The sequence below is a fragment of the Pongo abelii genome, chromosome 2 (genome assembly GCF_028885655.2).
Source record: "Pongo abelii isolate AG06213 chromosome 2, NHGRI_mPonAbe1-v2.0_pri, whole genome shotgun sequence".
In the NCBI taxonomy this organism is placed as follows: domain Eukaryota; kingdom Metazoa; phylum Chordata; class Mammalia; order Primates; family Hominidae; genus Pongo; species Pongo abelii.
In genome coordinates this window covers 7032722-7052364 of record NC_085928.1, presented here as the reverse complement: position 1 = coordinate 7052364, position 19643 = coordinate 7032722, and the positions used below count along the sequence as shown (strand labels likewise).

Sequence of the window (19643 nt, the reverse complement as noted above, 5' to 3'; positions counted from 1 at the left end):
CAGCCCTGGCACTCTAGTTACCACAGGCAAGGATTAGGCCTGACCCTTCCCCCAGCCCCACCCCCGGCCCCAGGCACACAGCCAGAGAGGTCATCAGCCCTTCCCAAAGTTAAACACAAAGCAGAATTGCCTGGAGGGCTCTTGCAAACCCAGATTGTGGAGCCCTGCCCCCAAGGTCTAAATGAGCAGGTCTGGGGTGGGGCCTGAGGTTCTGCATTCTGCTGGCTCCCACGTGATGCCCATACTGCTGGGCCAGGGACAGCATTTTGAGGACTCAGAGTCACTACATGTTCTACTTTTCCCAGTTTGCTGAGGACAGGTGCTCAGTGCAAAAATAAAGCCCCAGCCAGCAGGAGACCACGACCTCTCTGTCCTCAAAGCAGACAGCGATTACGGAGAATGCCTGCGTGGCTGCAGGGATGAGCCAGCCTTTAAACAACGGAAGCAGCAGGTTCCAGCTCCTGTGGTCCCATCACTGCCCCTTCCAGCCAGCTGTGTTCCCTGGAATGTATCTAAATAATGAGGGAGGCTGTCAGAGGCTAAGGTCCTCCTTGGGCTCCAGCAGGCTCCAGGCTGGTTTTCCAGGCGCCCAGAGCATCCCCGACGGCTCCCCCACTCCCAGGCATCATGCCAGCCCCAAATCCCGCTGTGGGCCTTGTCCGGACACAGTGACCCAGGCCGCCCTGCTGTCAGCAGCCTGGCTAGCCCTGGGCTCTCCCCTGATTTACATCCGACTTGGCTGCCTTGAAAAGCCTCCTGTGGCTTTTGGAGCGAGTACACTGTTCAGTAGTAAAAGGCTTCCCCAACAGCAACCTTTCCAAGGTGGCGCTGGCCCAGCACAAATGCCGGGAGGCTCCCAGCCGTGTGACCTTGGGCAAGTTACCTGCCCTCAACAGGGCCTCGGGTCTTCATGTGCAAAATGGGAATAATGGTGTCTTTGGTGAGGATTAAGGAGAGGATGTTGATGAAGCACAGGGCCTGGCTTTTAATGCATAGGAGGCACACGACAGCACTGTTTATCTCCTTGACTCAAAGAGTGGTCCCCAGACCAGCACCGTCCACAGTGCCTGGGAGTCGGTTAGAAATTCAGGGCCCCAGGCCCCACTTTGGCCTGCTGTCTCACTGTTGTCACCCAGGCTGGAGTGCGATGGCACGATCTCAGCTCAGTGCAATCTCTGCCTACCAGGCTCATCCTCCCAAATAGCTGGGACTACAGGTGCGTGCCACCACACCCAGCGAATTTTTGCATTTTTTTAGAGATGGGGTTTTGCCATGTTGTCCAGGCTGGTCTCGAACTCCTGAGCTCAAGCAATCCACCTGCCTCAGTCTCCCAAAATACTGGGATTACAGGCGTGAGCCACCACACTTGGATGAGTTTTTGCTTTTCTTTTTTTAAAAGTCTGTTCTCATTGATATTCTACCAGTGGTAGAAGAATCCACATTATTGTTCCTCGAGGCAACGTTCTTTACTAGAAGCCTGTTGCTATAGCTCTGCTCAGAGTAACTCTGGAACTCCTGTCCCCAAATCGGGACACCTCCTTTCAAAGCTAGGGCTGGGACATCTTGAAAAGCCACCAAGAGGACAACTGCATCCTTAAAGGAGTCCCGCAGGAACAGCACCCCGTGTGGTGGCACGCACTTCCACAATGGATAGAATGGTCTTTCTTCCCTTTATTCAGAAGGTATTTCCCTTAAACACAAAACCTATCTGGGCCACCCCTTACAGGACCAGAGAGGAGAAAGGACTCACTTAGGTCACATAGCAAGCCAGAGGACGGGGCATTCTAAGCCTGGTGTTGCAGTGCCTGATGCAGGGCCTTTGATTTTAAAAGGGCATTAGCCATGCATGTGTAATTTTTTGTCTGACATCCATAGCCCTGCCAGACAGACAGCTCCATGAGGGTACAGTTTGGTCTGTATTGTTCACCAGCCACATCCCCAGGGCCTAGGACAGGGCCTGGAACAAGTAAATATTTGTTAGAGGGATGGATGGATTGATGGATGGTGACGGGTGAATATAATTTCCAAGCCTGGAGCCACTCAGATGTTCAAACCATAGGTTCGCATTTCAGAGTAGAAGGAATCAGGCTCTCTTGATTTGTATGTTGAGCAACCACTGTGTGCCACATCCCTAGGCTGGATGCTGGAGCATCCATCCCTCTCCTTGATGTGTCCCCAGTCAGGTGCATGGGTATAAGGTAAGACCATAAAGGTCTGAGCTCAGGCCAGAGGAAAGGACCACAAGGCTCAGAGCAGGGCGAGCTGAAGTCCACTTTAACTCACGTCATCTTTTTTGAGTGCTTACTACGTGCCAGGCACTGTTAAGAGGCTCAAGGAATGCTTCCCAGAACAGGCATCTCCAAGCTCGCCCCTTAAGAGTGGGAATAAGGAGTGATGGGAGGAAGGGCCTTGCGGGCTGAGGGACCAGCATGGGCAGGGCTGAGAGAGCTGGATGCTTGGTCTAGCTAGGAGCAGAAACCAGCCAGACTACAAATGAGGAAAGAAGTTGTGGTAGGTGAGCAAGAACACTGGCCAAGGGCCAGATCGTGAAGGGCCTCCAATGCCAGGCTAAGGAGGTTGGACTTGATTTCACAAAGCACTAGGGAGCCACCACTGAAGGCTTTTGAGCAAGAGTGACATGCAGAGAGCTGGTCCCCAGATGATACAGAGAGGTATCCAGGAGGCACAGAGGCTAGTGAGGAGACTGTTGTCTTGGGCTGGTGTGATGTCCACCTGCAGAGGAAACACCAGGTGTCACCTCTGAAGGAATGAATGTCCTTGAAATCATGACCTGAGTTTTCCCTCATGGTGCTGACTAGCCTTGGGGCAAGACAGGAGGTCCCTTAGGACCTCCCCCTTCCGGCACCCTTCACCCAGTAAGCATGACTCTGCTGAAATCGCTGGCCAACCACACTCCTCCACCTCCAACCAAGCAACTGGCAGCCTTGGGTTAAGGACTTTCCACTGGAACATGGCAGTGAGTCACTTGGCATTTATGTGCAAAGAAAAGTCCTGGAAAGGAAGGGCCTCTCAGGGCATCCCAGCATGAGGAGGGACCATGCAGAGAAGTGGTCCTGAGCCTCTGGGTCGGGAAGGACCCAACGTGAACAGAACCCTGAGGGCTCAGCCCTCTGCCTTCCAGCCCAGGCCTGCTCAGATACCTGCTGAGGGAGGAAGCCTTCCATTGCCCAACCCTTCTCCTGGAGACCACCAGCCCTCTCCCTACCTTCCACGTTCTATTCCATGCAGTGGCCAGAGCTGCTCACCACGCTCCTTCTTGAGCTTTCCAGGAATCCCATCCTGGATTCTGGGGGTGTCTCCTGAGCAGTCAAACTGTAAGGAGTCTTTGCAATTGATACAGCTTTGCCCTCCCACCCCCATTCCCATGACTTGTGATAAAACCAGGATGTGAGAGTCATGAACAATATCATCGAAGGTTTGAGGCGGAGGCATTAACCCTTTCCTTAAATCCCTCCCTGTCAAGGGGGGGTTTCACACAAGCAATGAATGATGGGTGTGGCTGGGAGGGGGGAGCACACACAGGGAGCCACATCTGTGAACAATGGCTCTTTTTTTTTTTTTTTTTGAGATGGAGTCTCACTCTGTCGCATAGGATGGAGGGCAGTAGCGAGATCTTGGCTGACTGCAACCTCTGCCCAAGTGATTCTCCTGCCTCAGCCTCCCAAGCAGCTGGGATTACAGGTGCCCACCACTGCACCTGACTAATTTTTGTATTTTTAGTAGAAATGGGTTTCACCATGTTGGCCAGGCTGGTCTCAAACTCCTGACCTCGTGATCCGTCTGCCTGGGCCTCCCAAAGTGCTGGCATTACAGACGTGAGCCAGTGTGCCTGGCCAACAATGGCTCTTTTGATGGCTTTATCTTCCTGTGTTGATAAGTGCCTCCCTTGGGCCTCAGCGTCCTCATCCATAAAGTGGGTGGGCAGAGAAGGTTAACTGGATGATCCCACAACCCCAAAGTCCCCACACTCCAAGCCTGGGGCTGCTCTCCCTCAGACCTGAGGCGGCATTCCCAGACTGGATCCTTGGCCTGCCTTGGCATAAACCATCTTAGATTGTTCATTAACCTCCTCCTGATACAGATCTCCCCTCCCTCCTTGAGCACAGGGGCTGTTTATTCCTCCCTGCCCTCTTGGCCCTGGCCCTGTGTCTGGCACACAGTAGGCACTCATGAACGTTTGCCGTGCGGCCAGCGGGATGAGGATGGGCTGAGGCATCCGGTGGACTCTGGGTCTACCGCTCCTTCCACCCTCTCCTAGCTGAGTGTGGGCTGGGGCCACCCACTTTTCTGATGAACTCATCTCTGAGACAGGAAGGGGGATAAAGCACCGTGGATGCTCAATAAATATGGGTTCCTTCCCTTCTCAGAATGCTGAATCGGCTCAGCCGGCTCCTCTGCACCCTCCAGGGCAAGTCCTGGGTGAGGGTATTTCATTTACTGAGCTGGCAGCACTGGGGGTGATCAGACAGGACACACGAAGTCAGTGGCTCCCAAATGCAGGCTGACTGTTTGGAATAGCCTGGCAGATCCGTGTGTTCTGACATGCAGTCCACATGGCCTGCTATTGGAATAGACCAAGTGGCAGAACCAAGAACAGTACCATGTCATTTTTGTTAAAAACAAAACAAAACTGGCTGGGCGCGGTGGCTCATGCCTGTAATCTCAGCACATTGGGAGGCCGAGGTGGGCAGATCACTGGGTCAGGAGATCGAGACCATCCTGGATAACACGGTGAAACGCCGTCTCTAGTAAAAATACAAAAAAAATTAGCTGGGCGTGGTGGCGGGTGCCTGTAGTCCCAGCTACTTGGGAGGCTGAGGCAGGAGAATGGCGTGAACCCAGGAGGCGGAGCTTGCAGTGAGCCGAGATCATGCCACTGCACTCCAGCCTGGGCGACAGAGCGAGACTCTGTCCCAAAAACAAACAAACAAACAAAACAAAACAAAACTACTGCTAGCTTCTAAACAGATCCCAAATAATGCCTGGATCAAAGAGGAAATCAAAACTCAAGTGAAAACTGATCCAGTAAGTAACAAAAAGGAGTCTATGTCCATATGGACACCTGGATACAGTTTAAGCTGTATGCAGACGGAAATGTATAACCTTATATTAAAAAGAGATATGATAGACTGCCCAGCATTTTGGGAGGCCGAGGCAGGCGGATCAGTTGAGGTCAGGAGTTAGAGACCAGCCTGGCCAACACGGTGAAACCCTGTCTCTACTAAAAATACAAAAATTAGCCAGGCATAATGGCACGTGCCAGTAGTCCCAGCTACGCAGAAGGCTGAGGCAGGAGAATCGCTTGAAACTGGGAGGCGGAGGTTGCAATGAGCTGAGGTCAAACCACTGCACTCCAGCCTGGGTGACAGAGCAAGACTCCATCTCAAAAAAAAAAAAAAAGAAAGAGATATGATAGACTGTCAATCAGGCAGGTGGACAGACTGAAGATCGGACTGTACTTTTTTTTAAAGATCTGAAAGGATCACTTTTTAGTTTATGCAGTTTTGTATTGCTTGAGGTATATTACTTTTATAATTAAAAGTGAATGGTTTACCAGTTTCTCAAAAGTTAACACATATCTACTACCTTATAACCCAGCAGCTCTAGTGCTAGAGAAAGGAAAATATAAGTCCACAAAAAGATTTGTACAGAAATATGCATATAGAAGCTTTATTAGTAATAGCTGCCCCCCAACTGGAAACAACCCAAATGTCCATCAACAGCATGGATGAACGCATTGTGGAACATCAATACAATGGGAGACTACTCAGCGATAAAAAAAAAAAAAAATCAACTCCTGATATACTCAACAGCACAGATGGATCCCAGCAATGTGAGGCAGAAAAAAATGGACACAAGAGTATACACTAAGTAAGTCCATTTATATAAGGATTTAGACCGGCAAAACTAATTTATGGTGACAGAAATGAGAAAGTGGGCCTGGTATGGTGGGGCATGCCTGTAATCCCAGCACTCTGGGAGGCCCGCAAGGGTGGATCGTTTAAGCCTAGTAGTTTGACACCAGCCTGGCAACACAGCAAAACTCTGTCTCTACAAGAAATACAAAAGAAACTAGCCAGGTGTGGTGGCGTGCGCCTGTAGTCCCAGCTACTCGGGAAGTGAGGTGGGAGGATCATCTGAGCCTGGGGAGGTCGAGGCTGCAGTAGAGATCATGCCACTGCACTCCAGCCTGGGAAACAGAATAAGACTCTGTCTCAAAAAAAAAAAAGAAAAAAGAAAAAAGAAATAGAAAACAGAGAAAGTGTCTTGTGAGGTGAGGAGCACAAGACAACTTTCTGAGGTGCTGGAAATGTTCTATATCTTGATTTGGGTGGTGGTTACACAGGTGTATACATTTGTCAAAACTCATCAAACCATAACAGAATCTTTGCATATTACTGCATGTAAATCGTAACTCAATTTAAAAACATTTTTAAAAAATCATCTGAGGTGGGAGGATCGCTTGAGCCCAGGAGTTCAAGACCAGCCCAGGCAACATGGTGAAACCTCATCCATATAAAAAATACAAAAATTAGACTGGAGTGGTGGTGCATGCCTGTAGTCCCAGCTACTTGAGAGGCTGAGGTGGGAGGATCACTCGAGCCCAGGAGATCGAGGCTGCAGTGAACTGTGATGGCACCACTGCACTCCAGCCCGGGCAACAAAGTGAGACCCTTTTTTTTTTGGAGAAAAAAAAAAAAACCACAAGAAAAACTTTAAAAATACAGATTTCCAGGCTCCACCCCCATTGAGGTTCTGATTCAGTATGTCCAGGCTGGGCCTGGGAGCCTGAATGTGTTTGTTTGTTTGTTTTTAAGTATCCCAGGCAATTCTGATACCTGACCACAGTTAGGGCAGCCCACCTGCCTCCCCCATCATTCCCTCCCCACCCTTTTGTTTTAGGTGGTTTATTATTTGTATGTTGGCTTTTCCAAGAGAAAGTTGGTTGGCCACACCCCGCTGGAGCTTTAGAAACAGAACAGCAATTCCTCACTCTCTCTGCTTTCCCTCTCGTAACCCTAACTCCCACCCTTGGCATCAGCCTCTGCCCAGGTTTCCAAATGAAGCCTCTGACCAGGTAAGGCAGGAAAGGAAATTCCGCAGACCTGCCCAGGACTGGCATAACTCACCTAGAGACACTAGGGCTGTGTGCTCCGGGGAGGTCAAAGCTGGCAAGTTAATGGCCTGTGTACCGGTTAAATAGCATGTCCAGGCCTTCACCCCCATGTTTACAGAAAGAGTTCAGGACAAGACTCATTGGTACAGAAAATGCTTAGTGGCTCGGTGACTCTCGGTCTCCTGGACCCCAGTTCCGTTCCTTACTCACCATCAGGGTTCTCCTGGGCTCCAGGCTTGACTGGCTTCTGCCTCACTATCCCTAAACCCAGTATGACTCCTGCTGCCATCAGGAGAAAGCCCAAACCCACTTACACAGCATTCAAGGCCCTCCGGCTGGGCACAGTGGCTCATGCCTATAATCAACACTTGGGAGGCTGAGGCGAGAAGATTGCCTGAGCCCAGGAGCTTGAGACCATCCTGGGCAACATAGTAAGACCCTGTCTCTATTTTTATATGTGAAAAAATGAAACGTCCCCCCACCTATTCCTCTCTCCAGCTAGGACCCGGGGAACCTGTTCTACAAACATGCTTGGCTATTTCACGCCACTGTGCCCTTGTGGCTGCTCTGCCCCCTGTTGAGAATGCCAGCCCATCCTGTTTCTCCACCCACAGACAATGGCGACTCCGATATTGTGTCCTCTAGGAAGCAAAAGTGCCTCCTGCCCGCTACCCCACCCTCACTGCACACTCAGCTGCTCCTTGGGTCTTCTTCACTGTACCCTATGGATGGTAATGGCCGTTGCAGCTACCACATGCTTCTACCTCTGGGACAGGAGCTCCTAGAAAGCCAACACTCTACCTTGAACCCAGTGCCGGCCCAGAGCTGACCTTAATCAAGGTCTATTAATCAACTAAATGAAGCACATTTAAAATGCGCTCTCGTTCTCACTTGAAGGCTTCCTTAGGCATTTCCAGATCCACAGCTCCTGCCCAGAACCCATAAATTCAAATGAATGCTCTCGCCAAGTTGGCAAACACAGGAAAGTGAGATGCAGCCCCAAAGAATCTGACTCTTGCTCATTACCTTCTGCAGAAGTGGGGAATCAGCATGTACCTGCCAGGGTGGCCCTGGGATTCCAGGCCAACCCCAATTCCCAGGCAGACCCCCTCTGGCTGCAGCTGAGCTGCATTCTGGGGAGCCCTTATAATTTACTTCTCAGCTCTTTTCTATATACGGGAATGTGTTCAATGACTCACAAGTGTCTTATCATTCAGGACCTTTGGAAAGACTTTCAGAGAAGTACAGCTCCCAAATCCTTTGACAAACTGACAGGCGGACAAGTTCAGGTTAGAAAACACAGTCCCCAGAGCCCGGACTGCCTTGTGGAGGGCTGGCCCCTGCAGCAGAATGGGTAGCAGGGCTCGGAGGAAGGCACAAAGAAGGGAGAATGAGTAACTAGGGACAGAAGCAAGGTGCAAATGGGTCCCATAGGCTCACTCTCCTGCCCTGAGGACTGGGGCACCTTTGTCCCTCGTTTTCCCCAGGCCCCAGTTCAATTTCAACTCCCCAGGATATCAGTGACCAAAGCCCCGTGGGGCCAAAACTCACAGCTGAGCTAGGGAAAGCCTTTTGAAACTTAATTTTGTCCAATCGAGGCAAAGTCCCTTAGGTGGCTCTCAGTTTGTCCATCTATAAAATGGGTACTGCTCACCAGGCCTCCAGACTCTGAAAAGCAGATGTGGCCCAAGCACCACAGGTTGAGGTGACGGGAAGGAGGCAGGTGAGGATGACTGCAGCTGAGCCATGGGTTAGTACAAGGGTGTCCCCAAAGGACAAAGCCTCCAGAATGCACCTTGGCCCTTGCCATACACCACAGTGACCCAGGACCTCGTGACACCCTCTAATCAGCAGCTCTACAGCCGAGCCCGGCTTTACAGCTTACCACAAGCTTATTCAGCCTCATCTCCCTCAATCCCCTCAAGGACGTAGTGAGGCCGGCACTGGTGTCCTTGCTGCCCAGGCAGCCAAGCCGAGGCTCAAAGAAACCAAGGGAATCAACCAAGGTCACCCGCCCATTAAAACAAAGCATAGGACTTAAATCAGTTCCCTGGGGACAAGCTCCTACCTCTGGTCCCTGGTTTACTCTGTAACCAGTCTGCCCCACCCATTTTACAGGTAAGCAAACTGAGGTCGAAAAAGGGTTGCCCAAGGTCAACTGGGGGCTGAGCCAGGCCTAACACCTCCCAGCATTCTACCAATCCCACCCTGTTGGGGGTTCTTAGCCCTGCTAGGCCCCCTTTGGATCCTCTCCAACACCATCTTGATGAAATTCCTCCCCCACCCCACCTCCTCATGCCCACCCCACAATCCCTGGGTGACTCCCTGGTCGAGAGGGAGGCAGGTGGTTGCTAAGCACTCACCCGCTCTCTCTCTCATAAAAATAAACTCCTTCTGGCTAGGAGACTCTGGACAAGATCCCCTCCCTTCTAGCCAACAAAAAATTAAAAAGAAATTTTAAAAAGATCTCCTCAGTGACATTTACTTGAACGTCAGCTGTGCCAAAGCGGGGGCCAATTTATTGAAGTCCAAATGGAGCCATGCGCCAGTAAACCTCAGCCCGAAGACCCTCCATTCAAGTGTCTGGGCAATTACTGAGCTGATTTATTTCCCCAGACAGGAAACGGGGGCCCAGGCTGCCTCCCAAGCTTTTGGGACTGGTCCTGGGGATGCCGGGATCTGGCAGAGGCCCAACAGTGACCAAAATAGCCAGGCCGGTGGCCCTGCCCGGCACACACCTCCCTGCTTGGGAGAGCTGCCCACAGGTCTCCTCTCCAGTCCAGGCTGAAGCTTTGAGGCTGTAGGAGGAGGTCCCTGGAATTCTCTCTGTGTGGCTTCCCTAGTGGGAGGGGGACGAGAATCTCCTACTCAAAAGAGGAACCCACAGAAGGAAGAGAAATAGTCTGGAGGAGGAAGTGTCCTGCTGGCCCTGCCGGCTGTCCACTACCCCTTGGCTGCCCCTCCGGGCCTTGGTCCCACCAATCAGGACTGCTGGACGCTGGCGCTGCCACCTGCACACCACCTATGGAGTGCATGCACCTATGGAGCCACGCTGCCCTATCACCTCTCCCCACTCAGCGCCGGCCCTGGAGAACTAGCTCTGGCCATTTGACCCTCTAGGCACCAGGGACACCCTCTTGGGTACAGCCGAGGACACACAAGTGCCCACAACCAGGGACCTGGAGACACAACCACACTCAGGGACACGCACGTGCACCTAGCCAGGGCCTGGAAGACGCAGCCCCCCACATACAGATTCAAGCAGACACAAACGGGGACACACAAGAGCACACATCCAAAGACAGCACACTCAAGTGTCACACACAGAGAGGCACACACACACAGCCCAGCACGCAGAGAATAACAGACATGCACTGGAACACACATGTGCACGCTGCTGGGGACACGGTGAAACAGCCACCCTCAGAAACACAGACACAGGGATACGGAGGCACATGTAGGCATCCTGACGGAGACAGGCACACAGATGTACCCCCCCCCCCACACACACACACACACTCTCCTGCCGCCCGCACCAGGAGCCGGAGCCCTTTCGCCGGGGAAACAATAACAGCCCCGCCAGCGGGACTGAGCAGGCGACCCTCGGTCCCTTCCGCGGTGGTGAAAGGGGCGCCGGATGGGCGCACGCGGAGAGGAGGAGGCCCGGACTGCGGCGACGCGGGGATGGGGAGGGGCTGCAGACGCTGGGCAGCGCCGGCTGCGCGCCCAGCTCCCCGTCCCTCGGGTACCTGGGGTGGCTGCGGCGCCGCCCGCGCTCTGCTCGGCTGTGCCGGGTTCCGCCGGCCGGGGGCTGCCTGCCCGCTCGCTCTCTGACCCGCGGGGTAAACGCTCCGCACTCCCTCTCGGCGCAGCTTGTCCTCTGGGCTTGCGGTCCTCGGGGCTCGGCGTTGGCGGCGGCGCGAAGGAAGCGGTAATTTATAAGCGGCTTCTTCCTGACCTCGCGTGTCTGTTGTCTGAGCAGGCAGCTCTCAGCATCACCCATCCTGCTGGGTGGAAAAATACCAGCTCGGCCGGGCCGGGGGCGGGGCCGGGGCGGGGCCGGGGCGTCCAGCCCCGCCCCAAGCGCGGACACACGCGCGCACACACACATGCACACACACACACGCATACACGCACGCGCGCATGGGCTCGGACACACAAAGAACCCGGGCTCGCCGAGCGCGCGCGCACACCCTCATGCCGCGCGGCGAACGTTCGTTGCCAGGTGCGGCAGCCCGCCCTGGGCGCCTCCTGCCTGCCGAAGAAGAGCAGGACAGACCCGACCCGACCCGCCTAGTCCTCTGCTTCACAGCAGCCTCCAAACTCCACCGCTCGCCTCTTCCGCCAGGCTCCTAGGATGAGGCCCAGGGCTCCTGGAGCAGCCAGGTGCAAACCAGACCGGGCTCGCACTCCACTGCGTTCCCCTGGGCGATCGTCCACGTTCTGGGAGACTCGGTATGCCCCGGGAGGGTGGCCTGAGCTTGTGGTGTGAAGCCAGGTACAGAGCTCCAGAATCCTGGCCTTGCCATGGCTGTGTGACCCTGGGCAAGTGACTCGCAATTTCTGTGCCTCAGTGTCCTCATCTATAAAATGGAAAGGAAAATAGTAGCGCTTGTCTCCTCTGGCTGTTATGAAGATCCAAGGTTAACAGCGTAGAGAACTCGGAACGCACCCGGCATCTAGGAAGTGCCAAGCCAGTGTCAGCTAATGTGACTATTTTTAAATGGAGATGGGGAGTGTGCCATTATTCTTGTCCTTATTTGAATGAACGGGCCCTCAGGGACCATTTTCCACGGCCCCGCCCTGGCAGCATGAGAGGGAAACGCTGTGAGAACTCCGAACCCCAGCTTTCTCCTGTCGCCTCTCTCTCTCTCTCTCTCTGCACCTGGGAGGCGGGGAGGAGAGAGCCGATCCTTCCACCATTTACACGGAGAATAAAAGAAGAAATACCGGCCAGGCGCGGTGGCTCATGCCTGTAATCCCAGCACTTTGGGAGGCGGAGGGGGCAGATCACCTGGAGGTCAGGAGTTCGAGACCAGCCTGGCCAACATGGCGAAACTCGGTCTCTACTAAAAGTACAAAAATTAGCCGGGCGTCGTGCCGGGTGCCTATAATCCCAGCTACTCAGGAGGCTGAGGCAGGAGAATCGCTTGAACCCAGGAGGCGGAGGTTGCAGTGAGCCGAGATCACACCACTGCACTCCAGCGTGGGCGACAAGAGTGAGTCTCAAAAAAACGGAAAAAAAAAAGAAGAAGAAGAAGAAGAAATACCACAGAGGTCCGACCAAGAGCCACCCCCACTCAGGCCAGGATCCCCGCCTGGAAGGGCTCTGCAGCCGATCTCCCTGTACAGCCCCAGAATGCTAAGGAGCATCCCGAAGTGACACTGTCTCTCCCTGGAGGCCTCTGCCGTCAGACTCCAACCTGACCTTCTAGTGGGTGCTCCTCATACTGGCTCCAGCCAAGCCAGACGAGGACCACTGGGCACATGCCCTTCCTTGCCTTCCTCTGTCGCCCTTCCCACCCTTCTCTTCTGGCCCCAGGTGGCCCCTTCCTCCAGGAAGCACCTGGGGACCAGCAGTGCCTCTAAGGTCTCAGTGGCCCACGTGACATCTGCTTCTGGCCACCTGAGCACTCTCCTTTGAGTTCAGGGCCACTGTACCCTTTTATAGGTGAGAAAACGAAAGCTGAGGAAGAGGAGTGACTGGGTCTCTCATATCCCTCTGCTTCAGATATGAGGTTCCCTCATGAACTGCAGGAACAGACGTCAAGCAAAAACTCCTCAGACGCCCTGTGCATGTGTGGTCGCACAGGGCACAAAGGCTGAAGCAAAGGGGCAGGTCCTAGCATGGGGAGGGGACTCCAGGGTTGAGGTTTGAACCAAAAGGAGGCTTTGACTAAGCCACGAGCAGTGAAGCCGGCAGGAGAGGAAGCAAGTTCTAGCAGAGGTGCCTGCCGTGCAAAGGCCTGAGAGCAAGGTTGTTGGTGGCAGGGCTCAGCTTGAGGGTCTGAGAGAGTGAGCAAGGGCAGTGGCTGTGGGAGGAGGGAAGAGTTGTGTGTTCAGAGCTGCAATTTGGAAAGGCCCATGGGATCCTTTGTCCTCCAGGTAGGCCAGCAGAGCCTCGTGCAGGTAGTGCCAGTGCAAGACACATGAGTGAACCATCTATCCAGTTACCAGCTCCATGAGGGATGGGATCTGTTCCTTTTGCATCCATCGACTCCTGGAGTCTATCATAGGCCTGGCACGCAGTAGGTACTCAATAACTGTTTGCTGCATTTATTTTAATGTACTTTTCTTTTTCTTTTTCTTTTTTTCTTTTAAAACAGAGTTTCACTCTTGTTGCCCAGGCTGGAGTCCAATGGCATAATCTCAGCTCCCTGTAACCTCCTCTTCCTGGGTTCAAGCGATTCTCCTGCCTCAGCCCCGCTAGTAGCTGGCATTACAGGCATGGGCCACCATGCCTGGCTAATTTTGTATTTTTAGTAGAGACGGGGTTTCTCCATGTTGGTCAGGCTGGTCTCAAACTCCCAACCTCAGGTGATCTGCCTGCCTCGGCCTCCCAAAGTGCTGAGATTACAGGCATGAGCCACCGTGCCTGGCTTTAACTTACTTTTCTTTGGCACTTAACTATGTACCCTGCACAGTTAAATGCATTTTAATAAGTTAACCCTTTTCATCCCGACAACACCCCTATGAGATTGGTACAATTATTTCTTCCGTTTTATAGAAGGTAAAACTGAGCCACAGAGAAGTTAAGTAACTTCCCCAAGGTCACTCAGCTCGCAGATAGTAGAGCTGGAATTCAAACCTAGGCCACCTGGCTCCAGAAGTTACCATCTTGAATGAGGGGATTCTGGGTGGGTGATTGCCAGACGAAAAACCCAGCCCCAAGGAGAGAAAGGAGGAGGAGGAGGCAAGAAGAGCCCCAACCTCAGCCCCAGGGAGAGGTGGCAGATGAGATGGAAAAGGGATGGTCAGACCGGAGAGGGGACCAGGAGGAGCCAGTGCCAAAGCTAGAGGCATGCACAGGGTGGAGAGTGCTCAGTGCGGGAGGCCACAGACCCTAGCTCCACCTCAGCTCTGTGGCTTCCCAGCTGTGTGACTTGGGCCTGCAGGCCTGCTCTCTGAGCCTCAGTTTCCTCATTGTAATATGAGATAAAATACACCCTGCCTCATTGAGCCATTCTGAGGAGAGGAGAGGTCTCCAACTGGAGGGCTTAAACCGAATCCAGCTCCCAGATGTGCTTCTTTGGCCGTCACTGAGCTTTAATGTGTTTGGAGTTAATTTTTATTAGTAAAAGCTTGGAAGATTTCACATTTAAAAACTCTGGCCAGGCTGGGCAACAAAGTAAAATTCCATCTCTATGAAAAATTTTTTTAGAAATTCGCTGGGTATGGTGGTGCATGCTTATGGTCCCAGCTACTCAGGAGGCTGAGGTAGGAGGATCACTTGAGCCCGGGAGGTCAAGGCTGAGGTAAGCTGTGACTACACCACTGCACTCCAGCCTAGGTGAGAGAGCAAGACCCTGTCTCCAAACAACAACAACAACAACAACAACAAAATCTGAATGCCTGGTTTATCTTGAAATATGGCAAAATGGGGCCACCCAGGCCCATTACCCCCCTGTCTACAATGTCCTGGAGCTGAGGGGCAGTAGCCACCCTCTCACATGGGGACATGGGCTCCCCAGGGTGCCACAGCTCCCTCCTAGCTAGTTTGCTCTTTTCTGTCACCTACCGGCCCTTGCAGGGAACTGAATATGAGACCCATGATGCACTTTGTGCACCCTGCCCCCTCCGAGATAACTGCGAGTACCAAGGGAAATGAAAAGCTTTGGCAACAAGGAGGGAGCTTCAGGGAAAGCCAGGCAGAGGTTCCCCTCAGAACCATAGACTAGCCTGAAATTCCACTGGGACTAATTCTTCTCATTTCAAGAATGAAAATCGATTGCTGGACAGAGCTCCTGGAGGGCCAATTTTCAGGCTGTAGTCTACAGCCCTCCATGTAGAGGCAGTGAACGAGATTTTTCAAAGCCTACTTTATGATTACTTTCTTTAGCAGCTCTCAATAGTAAAATAAAATTGATCCAGGACTTTGAACAAAACTTCTCGCCCCTTTCTAGGAAAGAGTTTGTCTCGTCTATCAGGCCACCAAGAAGAGTTGTTGCAATGCCTGTGGGAGGTGCAGCCCATGCTGGGCCACTGGGCCAGCTCAGGGATCCTGCTGGAGATCGAGGATTGTCTGGTCGGCCTCTTACAACTCTCAGAACATCATCCCTGGGAGCAGCCCTGAAGAGACCAAGGGTCAGTGGCGGGGCTGCTGAGTGGCTGCCTCCCTGACCTGGCCAGCATTTCCTGGGCACACTGCAGTGTGTCCATGTCCCTGGGTGTATAGGTGGCTGCAGAGCCTTGTCAGAGCATCTGGGCCTTCAGGGATCTGCTTCGTGCCCACCACCCTCCTCTTGCCTGCTTGCAAATCTCAGCTCCATCCCTCATGGGCTGTGTGACCTAGAGTGAATAATGTGACCTCTCTGTGCCTCGGTTTCTTGATTTGTACAGCCTGATTAATCATAACCCCTCCGCTGCAGATTGTTGTGTGGAGTGAGTGGAGATGATTGATGTGAAGCGTCGAGCCAGGTACCTGGCACACAGTCTAGCACTCTGGAAAGCAGGACCCCCACCTACCCCTGCCGCCTGTGTGCTCCAAGCTTTCTTGCCTCCAGGCCTTCACCCTTGCTGCTCCCTCCTGCCAAGCACTTTGCCCATTGCCCTCCTACAACCTGGGTCTCTGCCAAACCTGGAGCCCCAGAAAGGGAGCACCCAGGAAGCGGGGATGCCAAGCAGTCCCAGCATGGGGCCTGGAGCACAGTGGACCCCAGGAAACCCTTGCAGGATGTGGTCTGTGGGTGGCAAGTGCCTGGGCTCACTTCCTCTTCTCCCTCAGTGGGCACAGCAAAACTGCCCCAGAACTGGACAGACAGGGAAGGTGTCAGTGCTGGAGACAGCTCTGCAGGGGACCGGGGACCCACAGCACATTTATTCATTCACTAGCACTGCAGACAGATGCTCTCCAGCTTCACAGCCACCCCAGGCCAGGCCATGTTCTCTCCCTTCTGGGTGACTGCAGGGGATGCCTTCCTCCCTGGCTTCCTCTCCTCCCCGACAGCCCATCTCCACTCCTGGGACTCTCTACGGCATATAGCCATTGCGGCAAACAATTTGGTGGTTTCTCTTCTTTTCTTTTCTTTCTTTCTTTTTTTTTTTTTTCTGAGACAAAGTCTCTAAAAAATGCCGTGTTGCCCAAACTGTCCTTGAACTCCTGGGCTCCAGTGATCCTCCCATCTCAGCCTCCTAAGTAACCGGGGCTGTAGGCACACCACCACACCCAGCTACTCTGGCAGTTTCTGATAAGGTTATAAATTTCTTATAAGATTAAACACAACACTATGAGCCAGCAATTGCACGCTCAGGTAATTGGCCAGAGAGAAATGAAAATGTTTGTTCACCCAAAGACTTGTGAATGGCTGTGGTATTCATACAGTCCAAAATGGAAACAGCCCTGGTTTTATCTATCAATAGAATGGAAAAACAGATGGAAGGACTGCATCTCACAGGTGAAAAGGAACTGGCTACCAGAGGCTGCAAACCAAGGGGGCAGAGGGGTGTGTCTCCAAAACACCGAGCCCAGTGAGAGAAGCCAGAGCCACAGACCAGATGCCCTGCAGTGGGTCCCTTTACATGGACTTCAAAGTCAGGCAGAGTGAATTGAGGGTCATGGGAATAGGAGCAGTGGTTGCCTCCAGAGGTGAAGTGGGATGGGGTGAGGTGGAGTGGGGTTGGGGATGGGGTGGGATGGAGTGGGGTGGGGGATGGGGTGGGGTGAGGTGGAGTGGGGTGGGGGATGGGGTGGGGGGTGGGGTGAGGTGGAGTGGGGTGCAGGATGGGGTGGGGTGAGGTGGGCTGGGGTGGGGTGGGGTGAGGTGGAGTGGGGTTGGGGATGGGGTGGGGTGGAGTGGGGTGGGGGATGGGGTGGGGTGAGGTGGAGTGGGGTGGGGGATGGGGTGGGGGGTGGGGTGAGGTGGAGTGGGGTGTGGGATGGGGTGGGGTGAGGTGGGCTGGGGTGGGGTGGGGTGAGGTGGAGTGGGGTGGGGGATGGGGTGGGGTGAGGTGGAGTGGGGTGGGGGATGGGGTGGGGGGTGGGGTGAGGTGGAGTGGGGTGAGGTGAAGTTGGGGGGTGGGGTGGGATGAGGTGGGGTGGGGGTGGGATGGGAGATGGGGTGGAGTGGGCTGAGGTGGGGTGGGGGGTGGGGTGGAGGATGGCGTGGGGTGGGGTGAGGTGAGATGGGGTGGGGGATGGGGTGGGGTGGGATGAGCTGAGGTGGGGTGCAGTGGCATGGGGTGAGGGGGTGGCATGGGGTGGGGGTGGGGTGCAGTGGGGTGGGGGGTGGGGTGATGTGGGGTGGTGTAGGGTGGGTGGGGTGTGAGAGAACCCGCGGGATGGGAAGGGGCTCCATCCTTACCTGGGGCAGGCCACACCAGTGTGTGCTGTCGCGTTTCACTGTAGGAAGTGTAGACCTCAGTAAAAATCCCAAGGAAAACCCCCAGACCCACTCAGGCTTCCTTCCCGCTTTGAACCACCCCATGGCCCCCACCACACTGCCACTAAGCCACACTCCTGGCAGCCTCTGAGATACCCCCTACCCGACCCTCCGCCACTCTCCTCCTCTGCCTCCCTCACTCCCAGCCTCTCTGGCCCCCTGGCTTTCTCTCCAACTCCAGGCTCCCCTCTTTTTGCCTCAGGGCCTTTGCCCCTGTCTTGCTCCCTGCCCCCAGGCACTTCCCCTCAGCCCTTCCCAGGTCTGGCTCCTCCTCCCTGGGCCTCAGCTCCAGTGTCTCATTCCCAGAGACCTTCCCAGACCACCATGTCTCAGACAGCCCCGGCTGCCTCTTCCCTGCCCTGCACCAGCCCTGAGCCATCGCCTCATTTTATTCTTATTCTAACTTGGATAATGGGTGAGTGGACCTTGATCATTTACATATTGACCTGTTTATATCTGTTTTCACACTAGACTGCCCACTTCATGTGTCCCCGGGGCCTACAGCAGTGGCCAGCCCCATGGCAGATGTCCAACAAATTCTGCTGAATGAATGGAGCTGCAGCTGCCTACAATTTCCCCCCACGCTCCCACCCCCGTTCCACAAACTGCAAAACTAACCATTTGTGTAGCTGTGGAGAAAGGGGCCAGTCTTTAAGACGGTGCATTCGGCTCCACCCACAAGAGCCCCCTCCCCTCCCCATCTCCCCTGCAGAGACCTGGTTCCAAGCCCTGAGTAGATCCTTAGTGGCTCTGTAACCCAGAGGGACCTCCACCTCCCTCTGCCTCAGTCTCCCCATCGATGGCATAAGGTTAGCCAAGGTGACCTTCCAGCCCCGCTTCAACTGAAAAGTGCATATACTCACGGCGGGATGTTGTTAACATACGAATTTGACTCAGCAGGTCTGGGGTGGAGTTGGAGATTCTGAATTTCTTATTTATTTATTTATTATTTTTATTTATTATTATTATTGTTATTGAGATGGAGTTTTGCTCTTGTTGCCCAGGCTGGAGTGCAGTGGTGCGATCTCGGCTTACTGCAACCTCCGCCTCCTGGGTTCAAGTGATTCTCTTGCCTCAGCCTCCCGAGTAGCTGGGATTACAGGCATGCGCCACCATGCCCGGCTAATTTTGTGTTTTTAGTAGAGATGGGGTTTCTCCATGTTGGTCAGGCTGGTCTCAAACTTGCGACCTCAGGTGATCTGCCCGCCTAAGCCTCCCAAAGTGCTGGGATTACAGGGGTGAGCCACTGCGCCCGGGCTTCTATTTATTATTTATATTTATATTTATATTTTTATTTATTTTTGAGACGGGGTCTTGCTCTGTCACCCAAGCTGGAGTGAAGTGGCACAATCACAGCTCACTGCAGCCTCAACCTTCTAGGCTCAAGCCATTCTCTCACCTCAGCCTCCCAAGTAGCTGGGACTATAGCCATGAGCCACCATGCCCAGCTAATTTTTGTATTTTTTGTAGAGACAAGGGTTTTGCCATGTTGCCCAAGCTGGTTTCAAACTCCTGAGCTCAAGCAGTCCACCTGCCTTGGCCTCCCAAAGTGCTGGTATTACAGGTGTGAGCCATCATGCCCCACATTTTTATTTTGTTTATTTTTTTATTTTTATTTTTTGAGACAGTCTCGCCTTGTCGCTCAGGTTGGAGTGCAATGGTGTGATCTCAGTTCACTGCAACCTCCGCCTCCCGGGTTCAAACGATTCTCCTGCCTCAGCCTCCTGAATGGCTGGGATTACAGGCGCCCGCCACTACACCCAGCTAATTTTTGTATGTTTAGTAGAGATGGGGTTTTACCATGTTGGCCCGGCTGGTCTCGAACTCCTGACCTCGTGATCCACCCACCTCAGCCTCCCAAAGTGCTGGGATTACAGGTGTGAGCCACTGCGCCCAGCCAAGCCAAA

At 53.6% G+C, this 19643-nt stretch overlaps 1 protein-coding gene across 1 annotated transcript in view; it reads right to left on the bottom strand.

Moving 5' to 3' along the window:
• SLC6A6 (solute carrier family 6 member 6) overlaps window positions 1–11021 on the bottom strand; it is an 87306-nt gene extending 76285 nt beyond the window's left edge. The window contains exon 1 of the mRNA XM_024244592.3: window positions 10888–11021. The gene's annotated coding sequence lies outside the window, so the exon portion shown is untranslated. The remainder of the gene's footprint in view (window positions 1–10887) is intronic.
• Window positions 11022–19643: the final 8622 nt, after the last annotated feature.